Here is a 13,284-nt window from a genome sequence, read left to right as displayed (position 1 = left end):
GGAAGACAAAGAAATTACTGTTCGTTCTGTATTATTTATACTAGGGATATTTTTCATCTCTGTATGATATTTATCGTCTGTGCGGTTTCAGTACTCGCCGACACAGATATTATCTAAAATAAATAATAATAAAAAAAAATACATAATTCCATATAACAACAGAATACGATGCATAATATTTTCTCTTTACTACAAAATATGTCTTTTGCTAAGGGACTTTACAACACCTTCACTTGTGCACATTTTAAGGAACTTCTGCGCATGCGCACCTGGCGTGACGTAATTGCCTTGTGGGCCAAATACATACAGATTTGATAAACGATGTGCACGGTTCACAGTGCGCACTGCTAGCCATTACCACTCAGCTACAAGTTAACGTCAATGCCACCGGGTGGCAGCACACTGCAGCAGACTTTTTATCTATGTTCGCTTGGTATAAATCACGCTAGGTGGTAGCACACTCCACAGATATGCCAATTCACTCACTTTACAATACAGATAGATCGGACATCATGTTACAGCTATCCTGATAGTAAAACCTATTTTGTGGGATTCTGAATGAGATGCAGTATACTAAGTTTTCGATTTTATCATACCAGTACAGTAATACATTTGCGGTGTTGAGAACCATAAAGCACATCATCGTTGACTGTGAGACTGTAGTATTTATTCATGCTTCTGACATCTGTTTATCTTATGGTGGGTCGGGTTTATCTGTGTTGTAGGCCCACATTGTACATATGTATGAACATTCACTGGTTCTTCTGATATTCACTAATATATTTGGGGGGTCGGGGGGTCGAAGACAGTGTGTTTTTGTTTTGTGTGGCTATCAGCGTCTCATCTGCATTCTAGCCAAGTGACCTTGCTGGTAGATAGTACTACTTGAATTTAATAATTCCCGCAAACAGTAGTTTGCGTTTGGAGTTTGTTGTCTACTGCGCAGGAATCGGCTTTCCGGTACAGTGTCAACGTGAACTCGGTTGGACCTGTATTAAAAGCTAACAGAGAAGAAAATTACCAGGAAAAGCTAGCCACAAAGGAACTACAGCCTCCCAGTTCAGATCCGTTGTCTGAGAAAGTGACTAAACCAAATAAGCGTGACTACAAGCGAATATTTAACAAAGGAGTGTATAATAAGTGTAAGTTGTTGTGTGAGTGCAACGTAAGAATGTCTGATTTTCAGCCTGTAAGTTAATTTATTAATTAATACGTGAATTGCGGATCTTGTACATTTGTCCAAAAACATAAAAAAGCACGAAAACTCCCACTTCCACAAAAATCCGAAACGGAGAGTAGCGAAACCTAAAACATTATTTCGTTCTTGCCATAAACTGTACTTGATTATGACAAAAAACAAAATTCCATAAAAACAAATCTTCCTTCATTCAGGTAAGTTATCCATGTTATTATTATTATTAATATTGACAGTGGCAGGAGTTTATAAATATGTTGATAAGCATAACTGTTATACAGCAGATACTATTAATTTTGCACTGTCATATTTATATAATTTAAAAATGTATGGACACTGTGAACGTATACCTACGAGCTGCCAATGCATATGACAAACTTACATTTCAAGTCGCACTTACTCTTCTCGGGAACGGTGCACGTATGACGAGTTGAGATACAGTTAATTACCATCACGAAAAAAAATCAAGCTCCGACCATGAAACATGGTGATGGTGTTGGGGTCCTTCTCTACGTATTTACCCTTCGATGTTACACGTTTTTCCAACTGTATGACGTGAAGGAGATTGTAGAAGTCTCCATTTTTGTCTACCAACAAAGCCATCTCATCATTATTGTTGAAGAGCCTGCCTCCATGTGGTTTCTTCATGCACGAAAGAGGAGGAAGCAATCTCGGGAGAATACGGTGGTTGAAACAAAGTTTGATAGCCCAGACTAGCAGCAAATGTGTGGCTGTGTCCTTTTCAGGCGAGCTGCGACATTCTGAGGAAAAACTGCCCTTGGACACATTTCCGTCTTGACAGACTTCAGTAAGTTTGTCAGGGGATTTCGCTGGTATCGTACTGTGAAGGTATGACCGTTATGAGCATCATCTATTAGCACCACACCACGCCGACTAGAGGGCTAAGGAAGTTATCTACATTGGATAGACACAGCTCCAAAATTTTCGCTACTGCCTTGGATAAGCGATCTTGCTGAATGGGTGTAAGCAGACACGGAGAGCTTTGTCGCACATAAAATACACTGTCCAGTGACATGAACGTGTCCAACGCCTTTGTTCAGCCTCAACGTGCAGTAGTGACCACTCACAGATACCAGGTGACAGAAGTAGCAATGGAGAACATACAGGATGGCAATCATGGAACTATATGAAATAAAATCGTCATAAATTCTGAACGGTTTGCGTTAAGACGTTCAAACTGCACGGCTGGCCGTGGGGCATGATGGGAATTAGTATGGTTTGGTTTAGCGACGAAGCTCACGTTCAATTGGATGGGTTCGTCAGTAAGCAAAATTGGCGCATTTGGGGGACTGGGAATCAGTATTTCGCGATAGAGAAGTCTCTTCACCTTCTACGAGTGATTGTGTGGTGTGCAGTGTCCAGGTACGGATTAATCGATGCGATATTCCTTGATGGCACGGTGACTACCGAACGGTACGTGAGTGTTTTGGAAGATGATTTCATCCCCATTATCGAAAGTGACCCTAATTTCGACAAGATGTGGTTCATGCAAGACGGAGCTCGATCTCATCGTAGCAGGAGAGTGCTTGATGTCCTGGAGCACTTTGGGGAGCCAATTTTGGCTCTGGGGTACTCAGAGGCCACTGGCATGGGCCTCGACTGGCCGCCATATTCTCCGGATCTGAACACCTACTACTCCCTTTTGTGCGGCTGTATTAAAGACAAGGTTACGGCAATAACCCCAAAACCATTGCTGAGCTCAAAACAGCCATACAGGAGGTCATCGATAACATCGATGTTCCAACACTTCAGCGGGTCACACTGAATTTCGCCATTCGTCTGCGCCACATCACAGCCAATGATGGCACGCATATCGAACATGTCGTAACATAAATCCCATTATCTTTAGTGACGTTTACATGTTGAAAAAGTGGGTGCATGCCGTAGCTTGTAACTAATTTTTTTTTCATTTAGTTCAATAATTGTCAACCTGTATAAAGCATGTCAGGGGGACGCGGAAAACAGTGCAGTCGGTGGCGTATTTCGGAGACAGAGCGATGTTTCTGACGTCCAAAAGGACATGAGCATTGGCTTTCAAGTTAAGGGCGCAAGCATTTCTGAAACGGTTAAATTTGTAAACTGTTCTCATGCCTTCGTGGTTACAGAATACCGTGCATCGCTAAGTGGTGCTACCCAAAGCCGTTACCGAGGCAACTGTGGTGCACCACGGGAAAGACATGTCAAGGGCGAGCGATGGCTGAGGAGATGTGTACAGACAAAAAGACGCACAAGTATTGAGCAACTGACCGCCTGGATGGAACAAGGGGCTACCAACAGTATCTCCTTAACGACCGTTTGGCGAACGTTGTTGCACATGAGCCTCCACAGCGGAGGCCTGGTCCTTGTTCCCACGCTAACTGCTGTTCATCAGCTGAATATTGCACACCAGTAACGCAACTTGTCGTCCAGTGAGTGACGATAGGGGACCTTTTCAGGTGAATCACGTTTTACGCTCTATCGGACAGACAGACGTTGACGTGTACGGCGTGAAACGTCTGAAAGCAAACACCCTGCAACAGTCTCCGGAAGTGTCCAAGCCGGAGGAGGAAGCGTTATGGTCTGGAGGACGTTTACGTGGCATGTCCCGAGTGATCTCGTCACTCTGAAAGGCACAATGGATCAACATAAGTATGTATCCATCCTTGGGGACCATAACACAGCTAAATGCAGTTTGCTTTTGCTCGGCACGCTGACATCTATCAGGAGGACAATGTAACGTGTCAAACAGTTTCCAGTGAACGTGCGTGGTTCGAAGAGCACCAGGTTACCATTCTACCCTCCACCAGACTTCCCGGATCTAAGCCCAAGGCCGGCCGGAGTGGCCGAGCTGTTCTAGGCGCTTCAGTCTGGAACCGCGTGACCGCTTCGGTCGCAGGTTCGAATCCTGCCTCGGGCATGGATGTGTGTGATGTCCATAGGTTAGTAAGGTTTAAGTAGTTCTAAGTTCTAGAGGACTGATGACCTCAGATGTTAAGTCCCATAGTGCTCAGAGCCATTTGAACCATTTTTTTCTAAACCCAGCCGAGAATCTGTGTGACCACCTCACTCACGCTGTTCATGGCTTGGATTCTCACCTGTGAAACCTAGTGCAGCTGGCCACTGCACTGGAGTCACCCACTCTAGATCCCTGCTCATTACGTGCAAGAACCTCACTGACTCTCTTCCTGCGCGTCCGCATCGCAAAAGGTGCTTATTCGAGTTTGTAACAGGTACCTCTGGTCTAGGGGTAGCGTCTTTGATTAATAATCAAAACGTCTTCGGTCCCGGGTTCGAATCCCGCCGCTGCTTAAATTCTGATTAATAATCAGCATTGGCGGCCGAAGACATCCGGCATAAGAAGTCACCCTCATTCTGCCAGCGGCCTTGTCAAAGAGGATGGAGGAGTGGACAGAGGTTCAGGGCACTCGCATGCCCTAGACGTGGGGAACTGCCCCTAAAGACGGAATAATCAGCAGTGATCAACGGCATGAGGATGCAGAAGGCAAAGGAAACCACTGCATTAAAGACAGGTAACGTGTATCCACAGGACATGTGGACTGTAATTGAAGAAGTGTCATGATGATCTCGCCATTGGCAAAAGATTCCGGAATAGTCCACCATTCGGATCTCCGGGAGGGGACTGCCAAGGGGGAGGTTACCATGAGAAAAAGGTTGAATAATCAACGGAAGGATAACGTTCTACGACTCGGGGCGTGGAATGTCAGAAGCTTGAACGTGGTAGGGAAACAAGAAAATCTGAAAATGGAAATGCAAAGGCTCAATCTAGATATAGTAGAGGTCAGTGAAGTGAAGTGGAAAGAAGACATGAGTATAGGATAATATCAACAGCAGCAGTAAATGGTGTAACAGGAGTATAAATAGGAAGGCAGGGCAGAGAGTGTGTTTCTGTAAACAGTTCAGTGACAGGTTCGTTCTTATCAGAATCGATAGCAAACCAATACCGACAACGATAGTGCAGGTATACATGCCGACATCGCAAACTGAAGATGATGGGATAGAGAAAGTCTATGAGGACATTGAATGGGTTATACTGTATGTAAAACGAGATGCAAATCTAATAGTCATGGGGGACTGCAATGCAGTTGTAGGGGAAGAAGTAGAAGAAAAGGTTACAGGAGAATATGGGCTTGGGACAAGCAATGAGAGAGAAGAAAGACTGAGTTCTGTTACAAGTTTCAGCTAGTAATAGCGAATACCCTGTTCAAGAATCACAAGAGGAGGTGGTATACTTGGAAAAGACCGGGTGAGACTGGAAGATTTAAGTTAGATTACATAATGGTCAGACAGAGATTCCGAAATCAGATACTGGATTGTAATGCGTACCCAGGAGTAGATACAGACTCAGATCACAATATAGTAGCGATGAAGAGTAGGCTGAAGTTTAACACATCAGTCAGGAAGGTTCAATAGGCAAAGAAGTGGGATACGGAAGTACTAAGGAATGACGAGATACGCTTGAAGGCTATAGATACAGCAACAAGGAATAACTCAGTAGACAGTACAGTTGAACAGGAATGGACATCTCGCAAAAGGGCCATCACAGAAGTTGGGGAGAAAAACAGGTACGAAGAAGGTAACTGTGAAGAAACCATGGATAACAGAAGAAATACTTCAGTTGATTGATGAAAGGAGGAAGTACAAAAATGTTCCGGGAAACTCAGGAATACAGAAATAAAAGTCGCTGAGGAATGAAATAAATGGGAAGTGCAGGACAACTTAAACGAAATGGCTGCTTGAAAAACATGAAGAAATCGAAAAAGAAATGATTGTCGCAAGGACAGACTCAGCGTACAGATAAGTCAAAACAACCTTCGGTGAAGTTAAAAGCGAGGGTGGTAACCTTAAAGAGTGCAGTGGGAATTCCACTGTTAAATGCAGAGGAAAGAGCGGATAGGTGGAAAGAATACACTGAAAGCCTCTATGAGGGAGAACATTTGTCTGATGTGATAGGGGAAACAGTATTAGAATAAGAATTTAAAAAAGCTTTCGAGGACAGAAAATCAACGAAGGCAGAAGGGATAGATAACATTCCATCAGAATTTCTAAAATCATTGGGGGAAATGGAAACAAAAAGACTATTCACGTTGGTGTGTAGAATGTATGAGTCTGGCGACATATCATCTGACTTTCGGAAAAGCATCATCCACACAATTACGAAGACGGCAAGAGCTAACGAGTGCTAGAATTATCGCACAATAACTTGGGAGCCCAAGCATCCAAGTTGCTTATAAGAATAATATACAGAAGAATGGAAAAGAAAATTGAGGTTGCGTTAGATGACGATCAGTTTGGCTTTAGAAAAAGTAAGCGGACGAGAGAGGCAATTCTGACGTAAATAATGGAATCAAGAGTAATGAGAAATCAAGACACGTTCGTAAGATTTGTCGACCTGGAAAAAGTGTTCGACGATGTAAAATGGTGCAAGATGTTCTAAATTCTGAAAAAAGTAGGGGTAAGCTACAGTAAGATACAGGTCATATGCAATACGTACAACAGCAAAGAGGGAATAATAAGAATGGACGACCAACAACGAGGTGCTCGTATTAAAAATGGTGTAAGACAAGGATGTAGCCTTTCGCCCCTACTGTTCAATCTGTACATCGAGGAATCAATGATGGAAATAAAAGGAAGGTTCAGTTGTGGAATTAAAATTCAAGGTGAAAGGATATCAATGATACGATTCGCTGATGACATTGCTATCCTGAGTGAAAGTGAAGAAGAATTAAATGATCTGCTGAATGGAATGAACAGTTTAATGAGTACATTGTATGGACTGGGAGTAAACAAGGAGATGAAGTGAAGGAATTCTGCTACCTAGGCAGTAAAATAACCAATGACGGACGGAGCAAGGAGGACATCAAAAGCAGACTAGCTATGACAAAAGAGGCATTCCTGGCCAAGAGAAGTCTACTAATATCAATCATCGGCCTTAATTTCAGGTTCAGATGGTTCAAATGGCTCTGAGCACTATGAGACTTAACTTCTGAGGTCATCAGTCCCCTAGAACTTAGAACAACTTAAACCTAACTAACCTAAGGACATCACACACATCCATGCCCAAGGCAGGATTCGAACCTGCGACCGTATCGGTCGTGCGGTTCCAGACTGTAGCGCCTAGAACCGCTCGCCCACCCCGGCCGGCTTAATTTCAGGAAGAAATTTCTGAGAATTCCGGAGTACAGCACTGTATGGTAGTCAAATATGGACTGTGGGAAAACTGGAACAGAAGAGAATCGAAGCATTTGAGATGTGGTGCTACAGACGAATATTGAAAATTAGGTGGACCGATAAGGTAAGGAATTCGAAGGTTCTATGCAGAATCGGAGAGGAAAGTAATATGTGGAAAACACTGATAAGGAGAAGGGACAGAATGATAGGACATCTGTTATGACTTGAGGCAGTGACTTCCATGGTACTAGAGGGAGCTATAGAGGGCAAAAACTGTAGAGGAAGACAGAATTGGGATACATCCAGCAAATAATTGAGGACGTAGGTTGCGAGAGCTACTCTGAGATGAAGAGGTTAGCACAGGAAAGGAATTCATGGCGGGCCGCATCAAACCAGTGAGAAGACTGATAACAACAAACAAACAAAAAAGAAGGAAAAAAAAACAAGCAGGTAGTCACATCAGTGTGACTCGACCATGGGTTATGCAATGTGTTGAAAACAATTCCATCACGGTTCAAAAAAATAAAAAAAATAGTTCAAATGGCTCTGAGCACTATGCGACTTAACTTCTGAGGTCATCAGTCGCCTAGAACTTAGAACTAATTAAACCTAACTAACCTAAGGACATCACACACATCCATGCCCGAGGCAAGATTCGAACCTGCGACCGTAGCGGTCACGCGGTTCCAGACTGAAGCGCCTTTAACCGAACGGCCACACCGGCCGGCCCATCACGGTTTTTCACTTTCTTTAGTATAGCCTCACTTTTTATATACCACCAGAGCCTTCACTTCTCTTGTGATTCCCAGTTCTCCTCAAAGAGATAGTCTGCCATTTCGTTCTTGGTAATTCAGGCTTGTCAGAGCACACTCGAAGCGTCTCCGACAGCTAATCACTGTATCGTATGATAGTGAACTGGCGTGCACTGCCATCAACTCAGAGCTCAAATGTAGAAAACCAGTTACTACACTTTATCAGTGGACTGCGTCAGTTTCTTTCGGCTCCACTATCCACCTGCTACTGTACTGTGCTGAGAGTAGTTCAACATTTACCAGGACTTCAGATATATACCTGCAAACAGACCAAAAATTACGTTAGCTAGTAGTGAAAATGTAACTGACATGAAATGAACAATTGTGAACTATATCGATCACGCTGATAACGAAAAACAACGATAAAAACTCGGATTAGCTCTCAATTCAAAGTTAAAATTTGGTAAATTTAATTATAACTATATTTTAATAGAGTTCATTGTCAATCCTTTCCCATACAGGCTTCGAAATCCAGCTAATGGTAAACAGTGTGTTGAAGTTTCAGACAACAATAGCTGTGGGTATGTTGTCACTAGTTTTAGCCCGGGCTCGTAGCAAAGAAAGGGGGAAGCGGCACGTATTTCATAAAGTGTAGTTTCAGTCTGTTTCAAGCTGTTTACTGTTCGTGGGTTGGAAGAATTTGTTACTGAAGTATAGTTAGAGTGTGTAATCATTGTAATTCCTGTGATTCAATATGCCTTGCATATGCTTAAACAGTGGTGAAAATTTTTGCTACATTTGCAGACAGGTTACATTGAAATCGCAAAGGGGACCAATAGCGCCATATATTAGGAAGGTGTACAGACTGTACATTGGATGTGAAATCAGGGAGCACGACAAGCCCTGGGGTCCTCATGTGTGTTGCATATCTTGTGTCTCGAGTCTTTTTTCGTCATTGAATCGTAAAAGAAATGGAAACAAAGGTTGTCGTTGCGAAATACCTGTGCAGTAAGCAGTCAGTCTTTATCTGACTGGGAATTAATTACATGTGGTGTATCTCAAGGTTACATCTTGGGTCCGTTGTTTTTGTTTTTGTGTGTGCGTTAATGATCTCTCGTCTGTTACAGTGCCAGATGCTAAGTTGGTTTTGTTTGCAGATGATACAAAAATTGCAATAAGTAGCAAGTCAAGTACAGATTCAGAAATAGCTGCTAATCAAATTTTCACTGGCGTTAATGAATGGCTTAAAGCTAATTCACTGTCATTAAACCTTGAAAAAAAAAACACTATATGCAGTGCAGAACCGATAAGAGATTTCCTTCCAGCATGTGTATAAGATATGAAGACATGTAGATTGAAGAGGCTGACAGCGTTGATTTTCTGGGATTACAACTCAATAATAAATTCAGTTGGAAAGGAAATACCAGAGAATTGCTGAAGCGCCTAAACAAGTCTGTACTTGCAGTGAGAATGATGTCAGATGTAGGACATATAAATATAAAAAGAACTTGCATACCTTGCTTACTTTCGTTGTAATATGTTATGTGGGATCATATTCTAGGTTAATTCAGCACACCGAACAAAAGTTTTTAACGTGCAAAAGCATGTAATAAGAATAATTTCTGGTGTAAATTCAAGATCATCATGTAACAACAACTTTTTCGAAGAACTTCTGCTTTTCAGTGTATTTATTCCTTAATGAAATATCTTGCAAGTAATATATCTCTCTTTCCAACCAATGGCTCAATACATGGTATCAATACTAGGAATGAGAACAATCTAACGTAAAGACCTAAAATCACCTACCTTAGTCCAAAAAGGGATTCCAATATTCAGGAGCACACATTTTCAATAAATTGCCAGCAACCATTAAAAACTTGGTTTCATGTAAACCACAGTTTAAAAAGAGTTTGAAAGACTTTTTGATAGGCAACTCCTTCTACTCTATACATCAGTATCTTAACAGGGACTGTTAGGCCAGCTTATGTCAAAATGTCTATTAGATTTCAGTTTTGACATCACTTGGTCACAACAGTCAAGATGAGATATTTTGTATATGATAAATTTATTAAAAATTCATAACAGTGTATCATAATGACAGTGTATTAATTCTGCAAATATTAGCAGTTACAGTTTACTGTAAGGTATTCACCCATTTTGTCAATCTCCTGACAGATGACCAGGGTAATAAGTATTATATTCAAATGTTTTATGTTTTTTTACGTTATAACTTCTGACAAGTCCCACACCCATGAGAATCATCTCAATGTTTTGATCTTTGGAACGAAAACTGAATCTAATCTAATCTAAAGTTCGATCTTCCATGGACTTTGCTGTAATGAGCTGACGAGAACCATCAAACCATGTGAATGATTGTTACTTTTGTATGAAAATTTGTGGAGATACTTTTTCAATATTTCTTTATAAACCAAAATATAGAATGTTTCCCAGATATCAGTTGGCCGAGCAAAGATAAGTAAGAGCACTGGTAGGCTCAGAAAGACAATGACATAATTATGCTCTTCGATTATTAGCTTTAGTAGTTCTGTTCTGTTCTTGTGATAGCCTTCTACTTGATTACTACTTAACATCACAAGACAACAAAAATGACTAAAGTAACGTCACACAAACATTTTTATTTTTCCAACGCTTTCACTAACATGGGGTCTATGGTGGACAAAGTGATCAGCTGGCGATCGACACACGACACTAACCGGAATACCAATCGCTTTATCTGACTTCATACACGTGAATCCGGGCTATGGCACAAAAACTACGCCACCATCAAGCATATATATTCTACCATTCCAAAAAGGAAAATATGGTTTGATAGGACAGGGCGTTGAGAAACATACTTTGGAGCCCCACGCCGCAGCAGCGAATACTTTCCCTTCTGCTGGTCGGGGCGTCACGCCACGATGCGTTCGGTGACTGAAGTCATGGACGGCCGCAATTTGTTATTAATGGCGTGCACCCGAAAAATGCAAGTACGCGGTCTCGCATTCTGTTAATTCGGAATGCAGGTACTTTCCTATGAGCCTCTGAAACCCCGGTAGATTCCAGTGAGCGGGTAGACCCATTTACTGGTCTGCCAAACCAATCTGACTCCGTGCCACAACTATGCGTGACGGAATGTGTCACATGTTTAGACGGCTGACTCAAGACAAATAAGTACATCCACACATCACTTCTCGTGTGCATGATGATAGAAGCAGTACCTCTTATGGTTCAGAAGGTGACTGGCACAGGCTCTAAGTGGCAAACTCGCAAAGGATGCAAGTCTCACTGTTTAGGTAGAAAAAAAATGTTCGAATGTGTGTGAAATCTGATGGGACTTGACTGCTAAGGTCATCAGTCCCCTAAGCTTACACACTACTTAACCTAAATTATCCGAAGGACAAACCCACACACCCATGCCCGAAGGAGGACTCGAACCTCCACCGGGACCAGCCGCACAGTCCATGACTGCAGCGCCATAGACCGTTCGGCTAATCCCGCGCGGCGTTTAGGTAGAGACCTGCAGTTCTTTATTAGTGAAGCGCCAGTACAAGAATGCTTCTCTTTCTGTCCTCTTTCCTCCTCAGCTTGGTAGCAAAAGCCGATTTACGTCTTAGACTTCACCCACTTTAGCACAAGCCAGTCACGAGCTGAAGCACAGCATTCAAAGCTCTTAGAGTACCCCTTGCTTTGCATACACTCATTTGACCAATCACTCTAAAGTTAATTGGGAGAAAAGGAAAAAAGATTTAGCTTCGTGGCTTCTTTCCCACGAATTTAGGCTGTGTCTTTCGCTGACAACATGAGCAGGATGGAACCACACCCCTCCATGAAAAGCTTGTTAGCCTCTGTTGTGTCCATTTCAAAGTTTCCAAAGAACGGCCATAAACTCGCTAAGAGCCTCATTCTTTCACAAATATGTTTTGTAACAGAGTCTGGATGTCTGGGCGCCACTGACCTGTCCCTCGGAAATTCCCAGAATGCTCACAGTTGTTTTGTCGGCTTCCTGCCTAACAAGGGCCCATCCTCTGCTTTATTGCCGCTCTACAATGCGCTGTCCATTGCAGCGGCGACTTCTCGGCGCTAATCAGTCTACCTGGACACGGCTGCCTCCTGACCAGTGCCAACCAATGTACTGCACAATGAGACCGCGGAACTCGGCCGTCCAGAAGTGTTTCCACCAAGGTTCCGCAGAAAAAACGCGCTTTCCTTGGCGCACCGTCGCCTTGTGCAGTCGTTTATATCGGCACCCTATTCCTTTAAACACAGATAAAGCTTACCGTTATTCCTCTCCTAGAGTCAAATGGAAATAAAGATCATATTCCCTAAGAACATGAAGCAGCATAACACCGAATCAGAAGACAGAGTGCGCTGCAATCGCTCACTTGTTCGTCATAAAGTGTAGATGTACAGGGCTATTACAAATGATTGAAGCGATTTCATAAATTCACTGTAGATCCATTCATTGACATATGGTCACGACACACTACAGATACGTAGAAAAACTCATAAAGTTTTGTTCGGCTGAAGCCGCACTTCAGGTTTCTGCCATCAGAGCTCTCGAGAGAGCAGTGAGACAAAATGGCGACAGGAGCCGAGAAAGCGTATGTCGTGCTTGAAATGCACTCACATCAGTCAGTCATAACAGTGCAACGACACTTCAGGACGAAGTTCAACAAAGATCCACCAACTGCTAACTCCATTCGGCGATGGTATGCGCAGTTTAAACCTTCTGGATGCCTCTGTAAGGGGAAATCAACGGGTCGGCCTACAATGAGCGAAGAAACGGTTGAACGCGTCCGAGCAAGTTTCTCGCGTAGCCCGCCGAAAATTGGCTCATACCACAACTGGAGACCGACAGCGCCGACTTCATCTTTCAACAGGATGGTGCTCCACCGCACTTCCATCATGATGTTCGGCATTTCTTAAACAGGAGATTGGAAAACCGATGGATCGGTCGTGGTGGAGATCATGATCAGCAATTCATGTCATGGCCTCCACCCTCTCCCGACTTAACCCCATGCGATTTCTTTCTGTGGGGTTATGTGAAAGATTCAGTGTTTAAACCTCCTCTATCAAGAAACGTGCCAGAACTGCGAGCTCGCATCAACGATGCTTTCGAACTCATTGATGGGGACATGCTGCGCCGAG

Source organism: Schistocerca cancellata, chromosome 2, assembly GCF_023864275.1.
Source record: "Schistocerca cancellata isolate TAMUIC-IGC-003103 chromosome 2, iqSchCanc2.1, whole genome shotgun sequence".
NCBI classification, from domain to species: Eukaryota; Metazoa; Arthropoda; class Insecta; order Orthoptera; family Acrididae; genus Schistocerca; species Schistocerca cancellata.
Note: the sequence above shows the minus strand (reverse complement) of the source record.